Below are 24,658 nucleotides of genomic sequence, written 5' to 3' on the forward strand. Positions count from 1 at the left end.
GAATATCAGACTTCATGTATTGAATTTTTCTATGGTTAAAGCAGGTCTGTAGCGGAAACATTGAAACATAGATCATGATGGCTGAAAACATCTTCTCCAGTCTTCCCATTCACAGCAGCTGTTCAGCTCTGCAATTCATTCCTCTCTGTCAGACATCCTCTGTGCATGTACCATATTTTTCTTGAATTCAAATCCTCTCCTTTTCTCTTTCATCCCCACTAGGAGGCTCTTCCGTGTATCCACGTTTTGTAAAGAAATATTAAATTCTGAGACAACCCTCTTTCACTTTTATCCTTTGGCCCATGGCTTCAGAGCCTCCTATTAAAAAAGGCTCACTTCCTGTACAGTTATTTTGAAAGGTTTGTGAACATCCCAGGACAATCTCTAGTTTAGCACCATTTCAATATAAAAGACAAGATTCTGTAAATGGCACTCAATGATAGGTCTCAAAGTTTGTAATGGGCACTCAAAGATGAGCACCCAATTAAGTAGCATTGAGTGTCAATTTTGGTGCCCATATTATAGGCACCAGGACTTAACACCTGCTAAGAGGAACCATATATAGTGTTAAGAAAAAACAACCTAGTGGTGATGTGATGCAATTACATTATAATTTAATTATTACAATTAAATGCATGATTTGTTATAATCATGGTCAGATGTTTCAATAGGTTTCCCCTTCAATTCACACCAACACATAGGTTAAATATTTGTATTTATTTGTTGCAACTTAAAAAAAATAATAAAAGTTGAGGGTGAAAGAAAACTAAATAGTTATGTCCAACTTGTTTTCCTCAGTATCACTGCTTTCTTACATAGGGTACCACTGAGTTGTTATCCCATCACTTGTCTGGAACCAGCAGCTCCTATCCTATCTGTAAACAAATAAAAGGAAGCAAAATCTTAACATCCCTGGATGAATGCAGGCTAAAGTCAGTATCTTCTTAGGCTAAAGCCTAACTAGAAGTGCAAAAGAACAGATAATTATTTTGTCCTTAAGCTGACCCTCCCATGAAAACAACAACAACAAAAATGCTTCTGATATGAAATCAGCCCACAGAATTTCAACACCCACATTCATATAATATCTGAGCAACCTCAGCTTTATCTGCATATCCAAGTATCTTTGATTCAGAAATAATGAAACTCCTCAGTAATTATCTCACAGTCTCCTCACACAGAGCCTGCTAGTATATACAGTATCCAGAATACTGACTGGAAATAGTTCTACTACTACTACTACTAATTATTTCTATAGTGCTACTAGACGTATGCAGCGCTGTACAGTCACAAAGAAGAAAACAGTCCCTGCTCGAAAGAGCTTACAATCTAAACAGCCAAGACAGACAAACAGGTTTCTATGACAAGAGATCACACATGACCCTCTGTTCTGAAAAGAACATTTAGCTTTCATAAAAATTGTTTCAGATTCTCCATTCTTCACACAACTATGTATACTGGTTAAGGTCTCAGCAGATTAGTAATCAGAAAGACTGCAGAAATGCACTCCAATACTGCAGAAGAAAAAACAGCTGAATACTAAATTACAAGGGGGTGCTGAAAAGTTCTCAGCTCAACCAATTTCTAAATTCTAAGCATTATATTGACAATGTAGCTGAAAAGAGTGTTATTTTGCAAAGTGCCAATTTGTTTTGAGATTGTTTCAGATCATTGATTGAACCACGTCAATGAAAAGTGTAGAATTTTCAAGTATGGAACTCCGAGCCGTCATGAAGTTCCTATACCTGCAGAAGAAAACTCCAAAGGAAATCTAGGAATGTATGATGCAAATGTTGAGTGACAAATGCCCATCATACTCCACAGTGAAGATGTGGTGTGCAAACTTTCAGCATGGAGATTTCAAGACCAAAATTCAAGACCAAAATTGTAGCAAGGTCTGGAAAACCTCAATTGATGTCAACTCCTGAAATTGGCAGATCAGCAAATATCAGCTAAGAGAATTGCTGAGACACTTCAAATATTCAGGGAATGTGTTGGGTATATAATCCATGAGCAATTGGGTATGCAGAAGCTGTCAGCCAAGTGGGTACCCAAATGTTTAAATGCTAATGCGAAACAACTTCAAGTTCAAGTTTATTTATGGCTTGATATACCGACCATTATATGTATCTGGACGGTTTACAATATTAAAAATTAGAAAAATCTAATAAAATTTAAGATTTAGTTAAAATAAAATAAAAGGGGGGGGGGGGTAAAACTAGGACTAAGACAGATTAAGACATTAAAAATGAAAGGTGCTAGGGGATAGGGAAGTTTTAATTACAATATGTAAATAAAAATAAAAAGGAGGGGTAAAGGGATAGGAAGTGACAAGAGGGAGACGGGGATGTTGCTTCTTAAAAGATTTTCCTCCCTTATTTCCCCCCCCCTTATTGATAGGCATCTTAAAAAAGAAATGTTTTAAATTTATTTAGGGAATTTTCATTGCGGAGATAAAGTGTCATTGCATTCCAGAGCAAGGGTGCGACTACAAAAAAAATAGAATTTCTAGTATAGTATAGGTCCTTGATTGAGGGTACTGTCAATAAGTTTTGATTCATAGATCTAAGGGCCCTAGGAGGGATATGTGGAATGAGATATTTGTCTAGGAAAACAGGGAGGTGGGAGGTCTTAATTTTAAAGGTTAGAAGAAGGATTTTATATGTAGTTCTGTGAGAGACTGGTAGCCAGTGTAACTCTCGGAGAAGTGGGGTAACATGATCATATTTTTTGGCCTTATAGATAAGTCTGATCGCAGTATTTTGGATTAGTTGTAATTATTTTTGAGTTATTCTGTGGTAAAGAGAGTTACAATAGTCTATGTGTGAGATGATTAATGAGTGAATTAAGATTTGGATCAAAGTGGGCTCTAAAACAGGTTATGGAACGAATTAAGCGGAGTTTGTAGAAACAGTTTTTAGTCAGGGAACTGATTTGATTGTGGTAGGTAAGATCTTTATCAAAGGTGACTCCTAGTAGTTTGAGTTTGGATTCTATTTGGAGTGGAACTTAGTCGATAGATATTTGTCCGATTAAAGAATCTGTGTTTTTATGTGGGAATAGAACCCTTTGTGATTTAACTACGTTTAGTGAGAGTCTGTTAGTTCGGAGCCAAGAACTGATTTTGTCAAGTTTGAGATTGATTTCTTGAATGTCATTGATGTTGGCCGGGTTAAGTGGATGAAGGAATTGAATGTCATTGACATAGGCAAATGGGGTGAATCCAATAGATTGAGCTAATGTCAAAAGTGGGGCTAAGAAGATATTTAATAGTAGAGGGGAAAGAATAGAGCCTTGTGGAACACTGTAAGTTTGAAATATTGGGGCAGAAGAGATTCCTTTAGAGTGAACTTGGGTTCTTTGTTGAGTAGAGGCTAGTGTATTAATAAATAAATTTGTTTCTTAATTCCAGATGGTTGATGGTTCTTCAGGTTCGAGAAGTGCGAGTTCGTTTATATCTAGGTTGAGAGAATTTTGAATTGAGGAGGTAGTAATTTTAGAGAAATCTCAAAAGTTGTGACTATGAAGTGGGGTTGAAGCATAATCTGTAGGTGAGTGAAGAGAGAAACTAATAAGGACATTTCTGACCATGGAAGGGGGTGAGTTGTCAAAGTTTTGGAAGAGGTAGGCTATTGTATCTGGGCTGAATATCATATCAATGGTGTGTCCTGCTTGATGGGGGGGGGGGGGGGGGAGGAGATCAGAGAGACATTTCCAAATTGATTTTGCAGCATTTTCAGTGAGCTGGTGCCAACTTTTTGGAACTATTAGTTGCTGTTGATGAAACATGGTTACACTACTGTGATCTTGAGACAAAACAGTCCTTGCAATGGAGGCACTCAGGTTCTCAAAGGCGAAGGAAATTCAAGACCCAAAATCAGCAGGAAAGGAAGGTGTTGTAATGACTGACTTTCTTCCAAGGGGCCAAACAGTTAATGCAGAATACTATTGTAACTTACTGGCTGATTAGAGGCATTGAAATAAAAAAAGAGAGGGAAGCTGCAGAAAGGAGTTCTCTTTTTGCAATACAATGTACCTACTCACAAGGCTGGCAAAACAATGGATGTTTTGATGCAGTTGGGATTTCAGTGCATAGACCATTCACCCTACTCACCAGATATTGCTCCAACTATTTTCTGTTTCCAAATCTTAAAAAGAATTTGAAAGGGTAACAATTTTTGAGTGATTCGAAGGTGATTGCAGCAGCAGAGCAGTATTTCAGTGACCAGACATCAGAATATTTTTTGGAAGGGTTACATAAATGATTTGCCAAGTATGTTGAACTTAGGGGTGAATATGTGGAATAACTTGTAAGTTTTGGGCTGAGATCTTTTTACCACCCACTCGTAAATATAAATCATTTGCTTTAAACACTAATAATATTAGGCAACGGGGTCACAAAAATCCAGTTTAAATTCTGAAACACACTTTAAAAGTTCTTATATATTTTTCTTTGAAATACAGTATAACTCCACACTTAATTTAGAAATCTCAATAAATCATGAAAACCAGCAGGTATCAGATAAGTTCCTGATCCACAACATGGCTTAGGCTGAACAGCCCAGAAGCAGGTTTAATTTGTGGCATTTTTCATGAAATCATACATTTAATGGCAATATTATTAAAAAAAATATTTACTCCTTCCACACACATACAAACTCCAGAGCTGTCATAGAAATTTTCACTCCGCAGACACACCATTTCCTCACCAATTCCTTGTACTGCCTTAAACTCTCTGCTCTCCAGCTCACAATAACAGTCCTGAGGCTCTTAATGAGACAACTGCTATCAAGTGCAGCTTCCCCCAAACTTCCTGCTGCAGACTCTCTGTCTCCCATGTTCTGTGCATGGCCCAGCCTCAGAGAGTGTGGTGGATGCCTGGAATGCCCTCCTGAGGGAGGTGGTGGAGATGAAAATGGTGACGGAATTTTAAAAAAAATCTGGAATGAACACAGAGGATCTCTAAATAGAAAATGAATGGTATAAATTACAGGGATCTCAAAGTCCCTCCTTGAGGGCCGCAATCCAGTCGGGTTTTCAGGATTTCCCCAATGAATATGCATGAGATCTATGTGCATGCACTGCTTTCAATGCATATTCATTGGGGAAATCCTGAAAACCCGACTGGATTGCGGCCCTCAAGGAGGGACTTTGAGATCCCTGGTATAAAACTAAGGCCGGTACTGGGCAGTCTTGCACAGTCTGTGTCCTGTATATGGTGATTTGGTTTAGGATAGACTGGGAAGGGCTTTGATGGAAGCTACAGTGACAGGATGGTTAGGATAGGCTGGAGTGAGCTTCAAAAGCAACTCAAGTAGTGGGAACCTTACGACAATATCAAGCAGACTACTATGGTCTATTGCCCAGAAATATTAAGGAAAAGACAATTTAAACATAGATGTATGGTGAGTGTGAATGTTGGGAAGACTGGATGGACTGTTCAGGTCTTTATCTGCTGTCATTTACTATGTTACTTTGAGAAGCTCTCAGCACTTCCCTCCTACTGCTCCCCTGTAAATGCATTAGTTTTTTCTTCCTGTAACAATAGAATCTAGGACAGGGTTATCAAACTCAATCATATAAGGGGCCAAAATCTAAAACACAGGCTAAGTCGTGGGCCAAATTTTTTATTAAGATACTTAGGGGTCCTTTTATTAAGGTACGCTAACTGATTTAGCACGCGCTAAATGCAAACCTTAATAAAAGGACTCCTTAGTCTTAGTAGAAGTATAGGGTTACAACCTCTACAACCTTTGATGTAGAATCTAAATGATGGATTAGGTGCATTAAATAGCAGTTAGGGGTACAGTTTGTCCTGGCATTCTTCTAAAAGTATATGGATTTGAGGAATATTCTAGCTGGCTTGTCAATACAGAAAGCCAAGGGAGGAGATATGAGGGCAAAGAGGTAATAAAAGGGAGAGTTTTGAAGGGATCCTTCATCTTTTACCTCCTTTCTGTCAAAATACTGTAATTATGTAGGATGCAGAGCTCATTATTTGATAGGATCGCAGATGCTGACTTAGGCCAAAGGCCCAGCCATCAGGTACAGCGCAGCTCTACCAATGTGAAGAACCACGTCAAAATTGGAGCCCTGCCACCACCACAGCACATTCCTTCTGCCACGGTCCCGCCCCTCCTTTGAGGGAACGTGCAGCAGTGGCACAGGGCTATGATTTCAACACAGCAATTCACATTGGTGGAGCTGAGCTGTACCTGATGGAGGGAGGGAAGGCCAAATCTCAGTGATGGCAGGAATTGTTTGGTGGGACAAATTTTATTTCTGCGGGACAAATTTTATATCTGCGGAACAGATTTGGCCCATGGGACTGTAGGCAGATTTATGGGCATAACTAATTAGTGCAACATAAACAAGTCACATGCACATCTCATTTCTAGGATATCCCATAACTGCAATCACGGATTCTGATTTATGCCAACTTATACAAATACAGAGAGACCAAAGCTATATGAAATATTTTATTATAGATATAAAAATATATATTCACAAGCCAGCAGTAAATAATAACTAATTATTGTTCACAATATATCTGAATACATACATATATTTCAGCACACAATTATTATATAGTAATCACTAAGTAAATTAGTAAATATGACTAATTCTTACACACAAAATAATTCCTTATAATACAAAGTCCTGACAATAGCAGCTTATCACCAAGGGGACCTAACATTCTTATCCATAACCAATACAATTCTATCTAGCCCAGCAAAAAGAAGAGATAATTCCTTTTCTCACCCTTTAGATTATGCCTCAGCAGATCCGGGAGATGGAATCTTTCTTATTCCTCAGCTTAGCAGATGATAGAACGTCTTCTGGTCAGACAAGTCCATTTGTCACTTGAAGAGCTGTAATATATATTAGCTAGAGTTCCTTTTGCAATAGAAACCAGATCTGTTTAAAAGACAGTTCTGCATCTTCACTCTCATACGAGAGCAGGTCACAGGAGGCAACTTTTATCAGGTCTTATTGTTATGGTGTGGTGTACAAAGAAACCTAAGTTTAGATCCTAGCTCCCTCACATCCAAACATAGTCTAAATCCTTGCAAACATCTTTCTCCTTAGGTCGTGTCAGATGACCCGCCAGGACCAATCTAAGCAGAACAGCAAGAATGAATAGTCTTTTCTTGTGCAGAGGCCTTGAAAGGCGCCATAAATGATAAGCACAAAACATAGATCATAACATAGTTCATAACTCCTCCAGGTTTCACATGAGCTGGACAAGTTAGGGTGGGCTGCTAGTCCTTGACTGAAACACATTGTTCTTGTAAACACATTCAGAATGCATCAGGCAGAGATGGTTCATGCAGGAAAGATAGTTCAGGCATGCTTGACATGAGTGAGGCCTAACCTTAGGTGTGAGGCAGAAATCACCCCTACAGGACAGAGTTTGACACATCTGATCTAGGAGAAAATGTGATTAGCTCTTAATGTAACCTTGGTAAGAGAGAAAGTTAACCCCACAAAATAAGTTTATCAAGCAAAAGATTTAACAGTAAGTATCCTCATGTAAAATAATCAGTAACTGGTAAGTAGCAATCAATTTAGCTAACATTTTCAGTAACTTAGTCTATCACATTGTCCTTGAGAAATTTTGGTCCATTCCTCTATACAGAACTGTTTCAACTATGTGACATTTGAACATTTCCCAGCATGAGCAGCTTGCACCCGGGAAGTATATGGACACAACCGATATCCATGACCCCACTGGATCACCAGCTATTCAAATAAGGGTATAGGGTCAGCAGGGAGCTCCATTCAGTCCTTACCCTCTGATTCTCTCAATCTTTGTCCCTCTTGTGCCACACTTAGGTATCTTGTGCGAGTCCTGGCTGAACATCTGGGATCCACATAAGCCTCAGCAGCTTGCTAACCTTCACTTAGCCCTGGCATTCAAAGCCAGTGCCTAGACCTGGTCTGGCATGGAATATTCAGAGCTAAACCTACCCACAGAAGTCAGCATTTAAAAAAATGCTGATCATCTCAGGCTAAATATTGGCGGGATTATATATATATTTGGAATAGCTAAGTTAGCAGCACTGATTGAATGGAGGGGTGACCTAGTGGTTAGAAAAGGGGTAGCCTAGTGGTTAGAGGTGCTGCCTCAGCACCCTGAGGTTGTGAGTTTGATCCCAGCCTGCTCCTTGTGACTCTGGACAAGTCACTTAACACTCCATTGCCCCAGGTGCTATAGCTAGATTATGAACCTGCTGAGACAAATAGGAAAAATTTAAGAGTACCCGATTAGTGTTCAATGTATTGTAAATCGCTTTGAGTGAATCTCTTCATGAAAAAGGCAATTAATATATCCAAATAAATAAATATATAATGGTTGACTTTGTGAGAAGTTGTGGAGACTCTCAGCCTAATTCTATGTATGGTGCTAAAAATTGTGTGCAGAAATTTGGGCATTTGCCCAATATCTGCATGCAATTTAATTGAATAACTTCAATTAGTGCCAATAATTGGGTGATAATAATTATCAACACTAATCGGCATCAATTAAAAATTTAGGTGCTAAAATTGGGCAGATCCGAAAAGAGGGCACTGCCATGGGAGGGGCATGGGCGGATCAGGGGTGTTCCTAGAAATTACGTACAGTTTTATAAACTAAGGAAGATTCACATGTAATTTAGGCATGAGAATTAGTACCAGGTTTTACTTGGTGTAAATTTTCATACCTACAATTGGGCGTGGATCCCGGTGTTAAATATTATTCTGTAAATGGTGCCCAACTTTGCGTCCTGTTTATAGAATAGCACTTAACATTTTATCAGTGCCGATTTTTGGGTGCTATTTACAGAATCTAACCCACTATGAACAATGGAGAGGAAAAGACATAAAGGATAATTTGAGTCCAGGATACACTCAATCTATATGTAGAGGAGAAGTGGGAGTGTAGAGAACTATGACTAGATAGGAAATTAGGGAGGGGGCTCATGTTGGTTGCTTTTTAATGAGATGTTATTGTAATCTTTTGCTAATGTGCTGGATAAAAATAAAAATAATTTTAAAAGAAAGAACTTCAGTGGTAGAAAGTCTGGATAAGCACAACAGCTGGATCATATCAGTAGATTTATGATTGTCCAAAAGAATTGAACTAAGTGTCCATGTCACATCCTGTTTTACATTCAGACTTCTAATGGATATGGCCTTGTACGATCAACAGAATGAATCTTTTGTAATTGAACTTTGGATGCCTGTGCACTAGTTTACATTGCATCAGCAGAGGCCAAGGAGCACAGCTTCCATTTGTCCTTGTACTAAATGGAAAAATGCATTTTTGGAGCTAAGACATAAATGCTCTAAAATTAATCACTTCATTAGCTTTGACCAGGTCTTGACTCCGAAATAAAGGAAAAGCTTCACACCTACTTTCTGCTAGGCACCTTGGGGTAGACACCTGCCATGTTAGGTCCCTACCATCTAATTAATTGTTAATTAATTGTTTTTTAATTGTACTTTTCAATTAAAGGTGCCAATTAAGGCTTTTTAATTAATGAAGACCCCCCCTTTTATGAAGCCGTGTTAAGCTTTTTTTATCACCGGCCATAGCGGTATTAGCTCTGACGCTCATAGGATTTCTATGCATGTTGGAACTTTTACCGCTGCGGCCAGCAATATAAAACCCTAATGTAGCTTTTTTTAAAAATAAAAAAGGGGGGGGGCTTAGTTAAACTTAGCCTAGATAGGCTAGCCATGCTAATTCAAGCATCTAACGTTAGGCATCTTTTATAGAATCTGGGCCAGCGTCCTTAGTTGAATATTAGTTTAGTGCAAATCTTGTGCCTGTCAAAAAACTGTCAAACCTGTCGATAACACTGTAACTGACAGGTCTACAGCAGTCGGGTTTTAGGATTGTAAAATCTGATGCAAAATAGCCAAGCAAATGCTAGTGAATCAATCACTTGACTATTTTGCATGGGGTTTTACAAATTTGCATGGCCGGATCGGAAAATGGGCGATCGAGGGGAAAAACGCGTGATGGGCCATTTTGTGAATCGGGTCAGTTAGCAGCGATCGTTTAGTGACGCTTTAGTGACAATTGCTGACTTTAGTGAATCGAGGCCTTGTCTGGAAGTTTCAGGTAGCTTCGGTCTCGTTTCTCACATCCCACCCTCTGATTCCTAGGTATTGTTCATGTAGATTGGAGGTACTTAATACTTCATATTCTTTGATTGTTGTGCATATCTTGGAGACTGAAGGTATGGTGCACTGGCTGATGTCTTTTTGTTGTGGATATCTTGGAGAGTAGAATTCTGTTTGACACTGGTACACCACCCTGACATTCTTTTGTAATCCATTAAATGGGCATTTTACATTTTTTTGTTTAAGATTTTTCAGTTTTCTGAAGGCAGACGGCCTAGGTTCATTCAGAGTTTAGTTTAAAGAATATATTTAATAATCCTTATATCCAAAGTTCAAACCATACTTTTCTAATTCTTAGATCTAGCAAAATTAATCATATCATGCTACAAAGAGCCAGATTCAGAATGGAGTTTTAAGAAGTAATCCTTATATCCAGATATCCAGCAAAATCAATCATATTGTGCTACACTAAAACCTAGAATAATGCTGGAGTTCAACATAGGTGTGGAAATGATATTCTAAAACATTGCACCTAAATCCTGGGAATATCCCTGACATGCCCATGTCCCTCCCAAGGCCACACACCCTTTTCAGTTGCATGCAAGAGAAGTTAGGTACTCAATTTACAAAAGAGGACTATAAATCTGTTTCATGCTCATCTGCTAATTAGTGCCAATTAGTACATGTTAAGGTCAATTAAGTTCCAATTTAGTGCTAATTAATCAATTATGTGCACAATTGATCTATTCTATAACTGGGTGCACAATTGGGTACCTAACTTTGGGCTAGATTCACTAAGCAGCCTTTGTGACCAAATTTTCCTCCAATCCCATTCACTAAAGCCTGTAGCGATCCTCCCATGCAAATTAGCAAAACCTATTGCAAAATAACCAAGCGATTGATTCACTAACAATTGCTTGGCTATTTTGAATCGTGTTTTACTATTAGCAAACCCGACTGCTTCAGACCTATCGGTAACAGAGTTACCGTCAGGTCTGCAGGTTTTTTGACAGATCTGCCTGTCTTTTTTATTCATTTTTTTTCCATGGCACAGATATTTTTTGTGTGTTACACAAGCAAAATATCTGCCCCATTAAAAAATTGAATAAAAGACAGGCAGACCTGTCAAAAAAATGTACCTCCCCCCACACAAACGCGCTCCTCCCCGAAGAAAACGTGTCCCCCAAGCATGGCCACTCCCCACCCCCGACCAGCACGGTCCTTGCCCTCCCTCCCCACAACCGGCATGGCACGGCCCTCTCCCCCCTCCCGGCACGGCCTACTCACCCCCAGCACCAAAAGGTTGGGAGCAGGAGGGGTGCACAGTCCCTCCTGCTCCTAGGCCTGGCTGGCCCGGAACTTCCTCTCTGACGTTAGAATTGACGTCGGGTGGCGAGAGTTGTCGGCTCCATGGGAAGGGAAGCAGGGAAAGCTCAGAACTCGGCAGCGGCCTATTTCCCGGCGGCAGTGGTAGCATGCTCCCCAATGGCGGTGGCTTGGGGGGAGGGCAGAAAGGGGGCATGGAGAGAGAGAGAAAGACGGACATACAGAAAGAAAGGGGGCATTGAGAGAGAAAGAAAGAAGGGGGCAGGGTGAAAGAAAGAAAAAGTTGGGGGAGGGAATGAGGTCTGGAGGAGAGGAAGCATACAGGAGGCCCCCTTTTACTAAACCGCAATTGCATTTTTTAGTGCAGGGAGCCTATGAGCATCGAGAGCAGCGCAGGGCATTCAGCACAGCTCCCTGTGCTAAAAACCTGTATTGCAGTTTAGTAAAAAGGAAGGGGGTATATTTGTCTATTTTTGTATAGTTGTTACTGAGGTGACATTGCATAAAGTCATCTGCCTTGATCTCTTTGAAAACCCGCGGAATATAAATGATAATTAACATTTTCTCTGCGTACAGTGTGCTTTGTGTTTTTTTAAATTTTATTGTTGGTAGATCATTTTGACTTGGACACGAAGGTAAGGGGGATGGAGGGGAGCTGCTGAAAGACATCTAGTAATCCTTGCAGGCTTGACTGTGCAGGAGATTAATTTTGTAAAATCATGATTTGTTATGTGACTGGCATTATTTAGACTTTAATTTCTATGAATGAATACAATGAAAATAATAGAAAATTGCTTGTTTGTTTTTATGTGCTTGTGCTGAAGGGAAGTGGAGAGAGTGGGCTGAGGATGCTGAAGGGAAATGGTTAGAGTGGGGAGAAACTAATGAACTGATAGAGGAACTAAAAAATACTTCAAAACACTTTTAACCCTGGACGGTGCTCAGAATCCAAGATTGAAATTAAGAACTCAAAGCGGGGGAGAAACCCCTACCCGAACTCTAATGGTATCTATCATTGCACCATGGTTACTGTAAAAGGTTGTTTGAAGCTCTTAATAAATTGATTCTAAATTTTTAATCGTTAATGACTTGCAAAGCTTTAAAATGACTTCTGGCTGTAAATGATTCAAAAATGATGACTTAGCTGGAGATTGCTGCTAGCGTTAGTCTGGCTGGGTCCTGACGCGTTTCGCCGCACTGGCTTCCTCAGAGAACCCGCTAACAATCTTCCATTTAAGCTTGTACTAAATAAAACAGAAGGACATGATGCACGTAAGTATAAATGTAATGAATGTCCAAAGTCATACCAAACTTTCAGCGCTGTAGGCGAGGTACCTAGTTCAAACCAATAATCTTTCTGTTTCCTGTGACGTGAGCGCTCAGCTGAGCACCCGGTATTTATGCCTAAGGAGAAATGTCAATCACCTAATGGAGAAACGCCCACCACTCCACTTCTTTATTCAGTCCAGACGGAGTCACTGTCTGCCAATGAAAAATCCAACTCTGTTCGTGCTTCCATAGCCACGCTTGGGAATCACCACCCCTCCTACAATGAGCCACCTCAAGAACCACGAATTGTAAATCCTGTACCTGGTGCGGGATAGCTTGCCAGTGTTGCACTAAGGGGGCATTGATGTCTCCCCTTCTGATTTTGCTCATGTGTTCAATGATACGAGTCTTGATGCTTCTAGTGGTATGTCCTATGTAGAGTAGTCCACATGGGCACAAAATCATATAAATAACCCCTTGGGTGTCACAATCTGAGTACTGTTGTAAAACATGTTTCTTAGGTAACCTGAGATGATGAATACAAGAGGTTTCCAATGCTTGCGCACAAATAGTGCAATGACCACATTTAAAATGTCCTTTAGATGGCTGAATTGTGGTGTCCACTATAGTGCTCACAAAATATGAAGAAGATACAATGTCCCGTAAATTCTTTCCTCTGGAGTAAGCAAAGAGGGGAGGTTGTACTAAGCTTTGGTGTACCTGAAGAATGTGCCAATGCGCATTAATTATTTTTTTGATGTTGAAAACTTTGTACGAATAAGGAAACGTACACACCATCCGAGATTCAGACTGAACAGTCTGATTTTTCATTGGCAGACAGTGACTCCGTCTGGATTGAATAAAGAAGTGGAGTGGTGGGCGTTTCTCCATTAGGTGATTGACATTTCTCCTTAGGCATAAATACCGGGTGCTCAGCTGAGCGCTCACGTCACAGGAAACAGAAAAATTATTGATTTGAACTAGGTACCTCGCCTACAGCGCTGAGAGTTTGGTATGACTTTGGACATTCATTACATTTATACTTACGTGCATCATGTCCTTCTGTTTTATTTAGGACAAGCTTAAATGGAAGATTGTTAGCGGGTTCTCTGAGGAAGCCAGTGCGGTGAAACGCGTCAAGACCCAGCCAGACTAACGCTATCAGCAATCTCCAGCTAAGTCATCATTTTTGAATCATTTACAGCCGGAAGTCATTTTAAAGCTTTGCAAGTCATTAATGATTAAAAATTTAGAATCAATTTATTAAGAGCTTCAAACAACCTTTTACAGTAACCATGGTGCAATGATAGATACCATAAGAGTTCGGGTAGGGGTTTCTCCCCCGCTTTGAGTTCTTAATTTCAATCTTGGATTCTGAGCACCGTCCAGGGTTAAAAGTGTTTTGAAGTATTTTATAGTTCCTCTATCAGTTCATTAGTTGATCCTGCTTTTTAGGAACTAACTTTGTCTTTTTGACTTAACCCAGTCGTTTATATTAGAGTGGGGAGAAGACACTGATTTATAAATTGACAATTGTACAGAATATTGTTTCTTTTTATACTTTAATAAGTTCAGTATAAAACAATTTGAGGCTTGTGTGGATGAGATCAGGTGGTTTGCGGGAATGGGATCAGGCTTGTGTGGATGGGATCAGGTGGTTTGATCTTGAGGCTTGTGTGGATGGGATCAGGTGGTTTGCGGGAATTGGGACCAAGCTCACGGGGACGGGGCTGGGACGGAGACAAATCTTTTCCCCGTGTCATTCTCTAGGCTCTGCCATGAATTGATTTTGACTACATGCGGGCGAGCAGGATGTCAGTTGGGTTGATTTAGCCATCATAGCGCAAGCGGGCATGGGATATGGCTCTCAAAAAAAATCATAATCGTTGTACTGCTGATTTTGGCTCTTTTGACTAATGAGTTTGCCTACCACTGCTCTAAGGTATACATATTAAGAACATAAGAACTGCCATCTCCGGATCAGACCTTCGGTACATCAAGTCCGGCGATCCGCACACGTGGAGGCCCAGCAAGATGTACACCTGGCGTAATTTTAGTCATCCATATCCCTCTATGCCTCTCGTAAGGAGATGTGCATCTAGTTTGCTTTTAAATCCTAGAGCGGTAGATTCTGCAATAACCTCCGCTGGGAGAGCATTCCAGATGTCCACCACTCGTTGCGTGAAGCAGAACTTCCTGATATTTGTCCTGGACTTGTCCCCCCTTAGCTTCAGTCCATGTCCTCTTGTCCGTGTCACATTGGACATTGTAAATACTTTTTTTTCCTGCTCTATTTTGTCGATTCCTTTCAGTATTTTGAAAGTCTCGATCATATCCCCTCGCAGTCTCCTTTTCTCAAGGGGGAACAATCCCAGTCTCTTAAGTCATTCCTTATATTCCAAGTTCTCCATACTTTTATTAGCTTTGTTGCTCGTCTCTGCACCCTCTCCAGCAGTTTTATATCCTTCTTTAGGTTGGGAGACCAATGTTTGACACAGTATTCCAAGTGTGGTCTGAGCATTGCCCTATAAAGTGGCATTATAACTTTCTCCGATCTACTCGTGATTCCTTTCTTTATCATGTCTAACATTCTATTTGCTTTCTTTGCCGCTGCCGCGCATTGTGCCAACAGTTTCAGGGTCCTATCTATCAGTACACCCAGGAACCAGAGGCGACCCGGGGAATTATAGACCGGTCAGCTTGACCTCAGTTCCGGGGAAGATGGCCGAATCATTGATCAAGAACAGTATCAGTGAGCACATAGAAAAAAATAAGCTGATGAGAACAAGCCAGCATGGTTTCTGTACTGGAAGATCCTGCCAAACAAACCTACTGCACTTCTTCGAGGGGATAAGCGGACATTTGGACAAAGGTGACCCCATAGATATAGTATACCTAGACTTCCAGAAAGCCTTCGACAAGGTACCTCATGAGCGCCTTCTAAGGAAACTGTGGAACCACGGGGTGGAAGGGGACATACACAGATGGATCAAAAACTGGTTGGCAAACAGGAAACAGAGGGTAGGAGTAAAGGGACACTATTCTGACTGGAAAGGGGTCACAAGTGGCGTCCCACAAGGTCAGTGCTGGGACCGCTGCTATTCAATATATTTATTAATGACTTGGAAACAGGGACAAAGTGTGAAGTTATAAAATTTGCGGATGACACAAAACTCTCCGGTAAGGTTAGATCTGTAGAGGAATGTAAAAAACTCCAAAGGGATCTGGACAAACTGAGTGAGTGGGCAGATAAATGACAGATGAGTTTTAATGTGGAGAAATGTAAAGTTATGCACATAGGGAAAGGGAACCTGTTGTACAACTACATGATGGGGGGGATGACATTGGGAAAAGGCAACCTAGAAAAGGACTTGGGGGTTTTGGTGGATAAAACAATGAAACCGGCAGCACAATGCGCAGCGGCCTCAAAAAAGGCGAACAGAATGTTGGGCATTATCAAAAAAGGTATCACTACCAGAACCAAGGAAGTTATCCTCCCTCTGTACAGGGCAATGGTGCGACCGCATCTGGAGTACTGCGTCCAGTACTGGTCGCCGTACCTAAAGAAAGATATGGCGATACTCGAGAGGGTCCAGAGAAGAGCGACAAAAATGATAAAGGGCATGGAAAATCTCTCGTATGCTGAGAGGCTGGAGAAGTTGGGGCTCTTTTCCCTAGAAAAGAGGAGACTTAGAGGGGATATGATAGAAACTTATAAGATCATGAAGGGTATAGTGAAGGTAGAGAGAGACAGATTTTTCAGACTGGCGGGGGCAACAAGAACTAGAGGACACTCAAAAAAATTGAAGGGAGATAGTTTTAGAACAAATGCTAGGAAGTTCTTCTTTACCCAGAGGGTGGTGGACACCTGGAATGCACTTCCAGAGGGGGTGGTTGAGCAGAGTACGGTTTTGGGTTTCAAAAAGGGATTGGACGAATTCCTGAGGAGTAAGGGAATCCAGGGGTACAATTAGAGGGTTACTATACAAGACAAAATGCTCTTGAGTAATAGATCACTACAGGTCATTGACCTGGGGGGCCGCCGCGGGAGCGGACTGCTGGGCATGATGGACCTATGGTCTGACTCGGCAGAGGCCATGCTTATGTGCTTATGTGCTTTTCTTGTTCGCTCTTACCCAGAGTTGCACCTGACATTCTATACGCGTGTTCCTTATTCTTTCTGCCTAAATGCATTACTTTGCACTTTTCCACATTAAACTTCATCTGCCATTTCTCCGCCCATTTCTCTAACTGACACAAGTCACTCTGGAGTTCCTTGCTATCCTTCTGCGATCTGATTGCCCGGCATAGCTTTGTGTCGTCTGCAAACTTGTTGATCTCACTGGATGTTCCTTCTTCTAGGTCATTGATGAAAATATTAAATAAGATGGGCCCAAGTACCGAGTCCTGGGGCACACCGCTAGTCACTTTCTTCCAGTCTGAGAACTTCCCATTTATGCCCATTCTCTGCTTTCTGTTCTCCAGCCATTTGCCGATCCATCTTAGTATATCTCCCTCTATTCCATGGCTTTGTAGTTTCCTGAGAAGTCTTTCATGTGGAACCTTGTCGAACGCATTCTGGAAGTCCAAGTATATTATGTTCACCGGTTCTCCACTATCAATTTGTTTGTCCAAGGTCTCAAAAAATTGAAGTAAATTTGTCAAACATGATTTCCCTTTCCTGAAGCCATTTTGACTGGCTCTCATCAGGTCGTGTGTATCCAAGTGCCGGACTATGCTATCTTTAATCAGTGCTTCAACCATCTTTCCATACACAGATGTAAGACTCGCAGGTCTGTAGTTGCCCAGTTCTCCTCTTGATCCTTTTTGAAAATTGGCGTGACGTTCGCTATCTTCCAATCGTCCGGTATCTGTCCAGTTCTAATTGACAGGTTGGCAAGTTTTTGCATAAGCTCTCCGATTTCAACCTTCAGTTCTTTTAAGACTCTCCATCAGGTCCAGGGGATTTGTTGCTTTTAAGATTGTCAATCTGGTAGTATATCTGGTCCAAGTCCATTTCTACTGTGGTGAGGCTGTTCTCTATTACTCCTTTGAACACTTTCACTGCTTCTGGTATTGTTGCGGTGTCCTCCTTCGTAAAGACAGACACAAAGAAGGAATGTAGTCTGTCTGCAGGACACACAAGAAGGGTGGAAGAATAGCGATATATATAAAGGACTCCATTCCTTCAACCAGGATGGAAACAACAGTAAGGACGGATGGCTTGGAATCACTATGGGAGACCAAATTCCTGGAGGCTATGAGGGACTGTTTCATGGAACAGCTGGTCACAGAACCAACACGGGGAGATGCCACTCTTGACCTAATCCTCAACGGGCTAGGGGGACCCACAAAGGAGGTGGCGGTACTAGCTCCACTAGGAAACAGCGATCACAACATGATCCAATGCAAGCTAGAAAGTGGGTCATCAAAGGTGGTAAGAACCACAACGACAGCACTCAATTTCAGAAAAGGGAACTACGATGCCAGGAGGAAAATGGTGAGAAAGAAACTCAGCGGCAACTTAGGGAAGATGGAGACCGTAGAAAAAGCCTGGTCCCTACTCAAAGGCACAGTGCACGAGGCACAGAACCTGTACGTCCCCAGGTTCAGGAAAGGGTGCAAAAAGAATTGAACAAAAAACCCAGTGTGGATAACATCTGCAGTGAAAAAGGCAATAAGCGATAAGAAAGCGTCATTCAGAAAATGGAAAAAGGACCCAACAAAGGACAACCAGAAGGAACATAAAAGACACCAAAGAGAATGTCACCGAGTGGTTAGGAAAGCAAAAAGAGAATATGAGGAGAGACTGGCGGGGGATGCAATAAACTTCAAATCGTTCTTCAGGTACGTCAAGGGGAAACAACCAGCCAGGGAAGAAGTGGGACCATTGGATGATGGAGACAAGAAGGGAGTGGTAAAGGAGGAAAAGAGATAGCTGACAGGTTAAATAAGTTCTTCTCATCGGTCTTCACGAGAGAGGACACATCCAATATTCCAGAACCCGATGAGACCATAAATGGGGATCAGGATGAAAAGTTGGTCCAACTAGAGGTAAGACAAGAGGATGTCCTCCGACAGATAGACAGACTAAAGAGCGACAAATCATCGTGTCTGGACGGCATCCACCCAAGGGTGCTCAAAGAGCTCAGGAACGAAATAGCGGAACCACTTCGCCAAATATGTAACCTATCCTTAAAAACTGGGGAGGTACCGGAGGACTGGAAAATAGCGAATGTCATGCCCATCTTTAAAAAGGGTTCAAGGGGTGACCCAGGAAACTACAGGCCGGTGAGCTTGACCTCGGTTCCGGAAAAGATGATGGAAGCACTAGTTAAGGACAGCATCTGGGAGCACATAGAAAACAATGGACAGCTGAAGGCGAGCCAGCACGGCTTCTACAAGGGAAGGTCGTGCCTCACAAATGTACTATACTTCTTTGAGGGAATAAACAGCCAGATGGATAAAGGGGAATCCATAGACATCATTTACCTTGACTTCCAAAAAGCCTTCGACAAGGTACCCCACAAACGGCTGCTTAAGAAGCTGTGGAACCACGGGGTGCAAGGGGATGTCCACCGATGGATCAAAAACTGGCTGGCAGGCAGGAAACAGAGGGTTGGAGTAAAGGGCCACTACTCAGACTGGCTATGGGTCACGAGCGGCGTTCCGCAGGGGTCGGTGCTGGGACTGCTCCTGTTCAATATATTTATTAATGACCTGGAGGCGGGAACAAAATGTGAGGTTATAAAATTTGCGGACGACACCAAACTTTGCAGCAGGGTTAGAAACGCGAAAGACTGCGAGGGACCTAACGATACTGGAAGAGTGGGCAAAAAAGTGGCAAATGAGCTTCAACATAGAGAAATGCTAGGTCATGCATGTAGGAAAAAAGAACCCGATGTTCAGCTACAAAATGGGGGGATCGCTGCTAGGGGTAAGTAACCTTGAAAGAGACCTGGGGGTGATGGTAGACACAACATTGAAGACGTCGGCACAATGTCGGACTCTCCGGACTCAAGGGTCTCTCATATGAGGAAAGACTGGGCAAGTTGCAGCTCTACTCTCTAGAGGAGCGCAGGGAGAGGGGTGACATGATTGAGACATTTAAGTACGTCACGGGTCGTGTCGAGGTGGAAAACGACATATTCTTTCCTAAGGGACCTTTGGTCACAAGGGGGCACCCGCTCAAACTCAGAGGAGGGAGATTTGGTGGTGACACCAGGAAGTATTTCTTTACGGAAAGGGTGGTGGATCACTGGAACAAACTACCGGTGCAGGTGATCAAGGCCACTAGCGTGCTCGACTTTAAGAATAAATAGGACATCCACGTGGGATCTCTACGTGGGTCGAGAAGCACTCTGACTTAATGGGGTGGGACAGTAGAGTGGGCAGGCTTGATGGGCTGTAGCCCTTTTCTGCCGTCATCTTTCTATGTTTCTAATGCGCGACGGCCTCAAGGAAAGCAAACCAAATGCTGGGTTTCATTAAGAAGGGTATCACTGCCAGGACGAAGGAAGTCATCATGCCACTGTATCGTGCGCCCGCATCTGGAGTACTGTGTCCAGTACTGGTCGCCGTACCTCAAGAAGGACATGGCAGTACTTGAGGGAGTCCAGAGAAGAGTGACTAAACTGATAAAGGGTATGGAAAACTTCTCATATGCGGACAGGTTGAAAAAGCTGGGGCTATTCTCCCTGGAAAAGCGGAGACTTAGAGGAGACATGATAGAAACTTTCAAAATCCTGAAGGGCATAGAAAAGGTAGACGGACAGATTCTTCACACTGTGAGGAACCACAAGTACAAGGGGGCACTTGGAGAAATTAAAAGGGGGCAGGTTTAAAACAAACGCTAGGAAGTTCTTTTTTACCCAGAGGGTGGTGGACACGTGGAACGCGCTTACGGAGGCCGTGATAGGACAGAGCACATTACAGGGCTTCAAAGAAGGTTTGGATAGGTTCCTAGACAATAAAGGGATCGAGGGGTACAGATAGGAGTTGAGGTGGGTTATAGGAATAGTCAGGGACCACAGCACAGGTGATAGACCTGGAGGGCCGCTGCGGGAGTGGACCGCTGGGCGGAATGGACCTCTGGTCTGACCCGGCGGAGGCAAATTCTTATGTTCTTATGCAATTTGTTTGTCTTACTTGATGTACCCTTTTCTTCCCTGGTCATCCAGCGGTCCCACCGCCTCTTTTGCAGGTTTTTTTTCCTTTTACGTATGTAAAGAAGGGCTTGAAATTTTTGGCCTCATGCGCTATTTTCTCCTCATAGTCCTTGTGATATTTCTTCTGATCATCTTTGTGTTTGTTCCAAGCTTCGGTTGTTTTTGTGCGTTTCCAATTTTTAAAGGAGTCCTTCTTTTCTTTTATGGCTTCCTTCACCTCTCTAGTAAGCCATGCCTCTCTTTTGCCTTTAGTTTTCCTTTCTTTGGAAATCTGCGGAATGTAGAGATTTTGTGCTTTCTTGATAGTATTTTTCAGTAGGGACCATGCCTGATCTACTGTTTTATCTTTGTCCATCTTTTTCTTGAGCCGTTGTTTCACCATGGCTCTCATGCTATCGTATCTTCCCTTTTTAAAGTTTAAGTTCGTGGTTAAGGTTTTGGTACATTTCCCTTTCCCGATGTCAAGTTTAAAGTTGATCATGTTGTGATCGCTCGTCCCCAGCGGGACCGTGACTTCTACTTCTTTTGTTGGTCCCGTAATGCCATTTAGGACCAAGTCCAAGGTGGCGTTTCTTCTCGTTGGCTCTCCCACCATTTGTTCCAGGAAGCAGTCCCCTAGCACTTCCAGGAACTTGGCCTCCTTGCCGCTGTTCGAGGTTCCCAGGTTCCAGTCTATCCCCGGGAAATTTAAGTCTCCCATGATTATTACATTACCTGTCTTACATTCTTGTTTAATTTCCTCTATCATTTCTGAGTCGTTCTCCTCCGTCTGTCCTGGGGGTCGATAGTAAAGGCCAATTTTTGTGTCTGCACCATTGTGTCTAGGAATCTTGATCCAGAGGGACTCCAGCTTCTCTGTCCTTTCCACCGTAGCCTCTCTAACAGTTTCTACTCCATCCTGAACATATAGGGCAATGCCTCCACCTTTCTGCCCTACTCTTTCTCTTCTGTATAATTTGTATTCCTGTAGTACTGTGTCCCATTTGTTTTCATCATTGCACCATGTTTCTGTTATGCCAATGATTTCCAGTTCATCGTGTCTTGCTGTTGTCTCTAATTCTCCCATTTTGTTTCTCAGACTTCTAGCATTCGTATACATACATTTGAGTTCCCTTTGTGTTACCTTCTTGGACTTTCTAAGCTTAGCAGTCTCTACTGTTTCTTTCACGGTATCCTTTTCTGCTCCTGCGTTGTCTCCCTTATTTGCTTTGTGGTCGTCCCCTCCCGTGTCTGAGTAGTTGTCCGTAGATCCTTCTTCGGGGCATCCTGTCGCCCGGGCCATCGACTGGTGGTCGACTGTCGGCTTTCCCCTGTCCTTTAGTTTAAAGCCTTCTTCGATGGCCCTCTTCAGGGCTTCCAGTCTCTCCTCATATCATATGTTTTCTGGCGCAAACCTCCTGCCATTTTCATTGCCTTCCTCTGAACCGCTTCAAGTCTTTTTATGTCCTTTGCCAGATACGGTCTCCAAAATTGAACACAATACTCCAAGTGGGTCCTCACCATCGACCTTTACAGGGGCATCAACACCTTCTTTCTTCTACTGGTCACGTCTCTCTCTATACAGCCTAGCATCCTTCTGGCAACAGCCACCGCCTTATCACACTGTTTCTTCACCTTTAGATCTTCAGACACGATCACCCCAAGATCCCTCTCCCCATCTGTGCATATCAGCCTCTCACCTCCCAGCACATACGGCTCCTACCGATTTCTAATCCCCAAATGCATTACTCTGCGCTTTTTTGCATTGAATTCTATTTGCCAGATATTAGACCATTCCTCTAACTTTTGCAGATCCTTTTTCATATTTTCCACTTCCTCCTCGGTGTATACTCTGTTATAAATATTGGTATCATCCGCAAAAAGTCAAACATTTCCTTCAAACCCTTCGGCAATGTTGCTCCCAAACATATTGAACAGGATTGGCTCTAGCACTGGTCCTGAGGGACTCCACTACTCACCTTTCCCTCCTCCGAGTGAATTCCATTAACACAACCCTCTGGCGTCTGTCCGTCAACCAGTTTCTAATCGAGTTCACCATTTTGGGTCCTAACTTTAGCACGTCAAGTTTGTTCAAGAGCCTTCTATGAGGAACCGTGTCAAAAGCTTTGCTGAAATCTACGTATGTAAATTGCATCTAGCATATGCCCTTGATCCAATTCTCTGGTCACCCAATCAAAATTAGATTACACCCTCTAGTTAGGGTTATCAAATGCTTGGTTACTTGTGCTGCAAGTTATTCAGGTCATTGCAGTGCGCTTGATAGGCCGTGTGAGAAAATGTGAGCATGTATTGCCGATCCTAAAACAATTACACTGGCTGCCAGTGAAATGTTGAATTCAGTTCAAAGTCTGATGTATCAGAGTCTTTATTGTACCGCTCCTGGATATTTTAAAGAGGCTTTGAAATTTTATAGTTTCAAACGATCATTAAGGGTATATGAAGAAAAGTGGGTGATACCTCCTGATATGAGACGTTTATGCAATTCTGTTTTTTTATTTGCTGGGCCTCGATAACTGAATTCTCCCCAGGCATTTATATTTGTGCACATTCCTCCTGCAGTTTAAAAAAACCTTAAAAACATGTCTTTTTGTGCAAGCTTTTATGACTAATTGAAGGAGCTCTTATATGGATTTACAGCAGGTTATCGATAATTTGCTAAAGTGAAGGTGTGTAGATTTTTTAACGTGATTTTATGTGTTTTTATGTGATATATATGTGATTTTTGTGTATGTTTTATTGTACATCTCTTAGGGCTCCTTTTACTAAGCTGCGATAGCATTTTAGCCACGCTACGTGATTAGAACTAACGCCAGCTCAATGCTGGTGTTAGCGTGTACCGCCTGTGCTAAAACCGCTATCACAGCTTTGTAAAAGGAGCCCTTAGTTTTAAAAGTTTTATAAATTTTTTAAATAAATAAATGTATTTATTTTTTTGCACTGCTGAATTCAGCTCTTACTGCATTGATTGCACAGCATCAAAGATGGTCTCCATTATAACGTTATTTTTACCGCGTCACTTTAAAAAAACCAACTGTCAGTAAGTTTACTGACAGGTGGCAACTCTGAGTGATACCCCCATTTTACCGAGATTCATACAGTAGATGGGAACCCAGACAGAAAAAAGGAAGGAAGAGCTAATGATGGTACTGTTTCTCACTGCCTTTCTGTTGCTATATATAAAAAAACAAAAAACCAATCCCCCCCCCCAATAAAAAAAACCAACAACAACTAAATAAAACAGATTTGACTGACTTTGTACCTGGATCATAGTTACTGCATATTGAAATCATCAGAGGAAGATAGCCTTGTGCGACTTCTTTGCTGTGTGATCTTTTAAGATAGAGTGAGGTAGATGTGCTAAGCAGGAAGTTAGATGTGTAATTTAGCAACAGTGGAATCCCCACAAGAGGGCATTATGGCATGAGGAGAGAGGAAAGGAGAGGAAGAGATGCCACAAACAGGGAAAAAAAATTTGTATGATTTCACTGAAACTCTAGTGCCAAGTCTCTTCTGACCAACTTGAGGTTTCCTGCTATACATTATTAGAACCTGACAGTTTTGTACGACCTGTGCATGTATTCATAAAACAAAGACTTGATCTTGCTCTGAGGTTCTCTTAACAGGGGAAAAGATGAAATGTTTGGCAGAGTTTGCAGCATGTACCTGTGCTACAGATGCTCTGAAAGGTAAGAGAAGCCACATCAACCAAAATAAAAAATATTTCAGAAACAGTCTGAAGCTTGTGGTTAGACGGTGAGATGCTCTGGCAGTATCTTGCTTTG

The 24,658-nt window shown here is 41.9% G+C and overlaps 1 protein-coding gene and 1 long non-coding RNA gene across 5 annotated transcripts in view; one reads left to right on the top strand and one right to left on the bottom strand.

Annotated features, from left to right (window-relative positions):
• RAD51B (RAD51 paralog B) overlaps nucleotides 1–24,658 on the top strand; it is a 1,288,364-nt gene that overhangs the window by 1,202,679 nt on the left and 61,027 nt on the right. The gene's annotated exons all lie outside the window — the stretch shown is intronic.
• On the bottom strand, nucleotides 754–24,212 carry LOC117364168. The gene is made up of 3 exons (XR_004540191.1): nucleotides 24,136–24,212; nucleotides 6,763–6,872; nucleotides 754–875 (listed from the first exon to the last, which is right to left on the bottom strand). It is a non-coding gene; the product is annotated as an uncharacterized LOC117364168 (long non-coding RNA).

The sequence above is a fragment of the Geotrypetes seraphini genome, chromosome 7 (genome assembly GCF_902459505.1).
Source record: "Geotrypetes seraphini chromosome 7, aGeoSer1.1, whole genome shotgun sequence".
Lineage (NCBI taxonomy): Eukaryota > Metazoa > Chordata > Amphibia > Gymnophiona > Dermophiidae > Geotrypetes > Geotrypetes seraphini.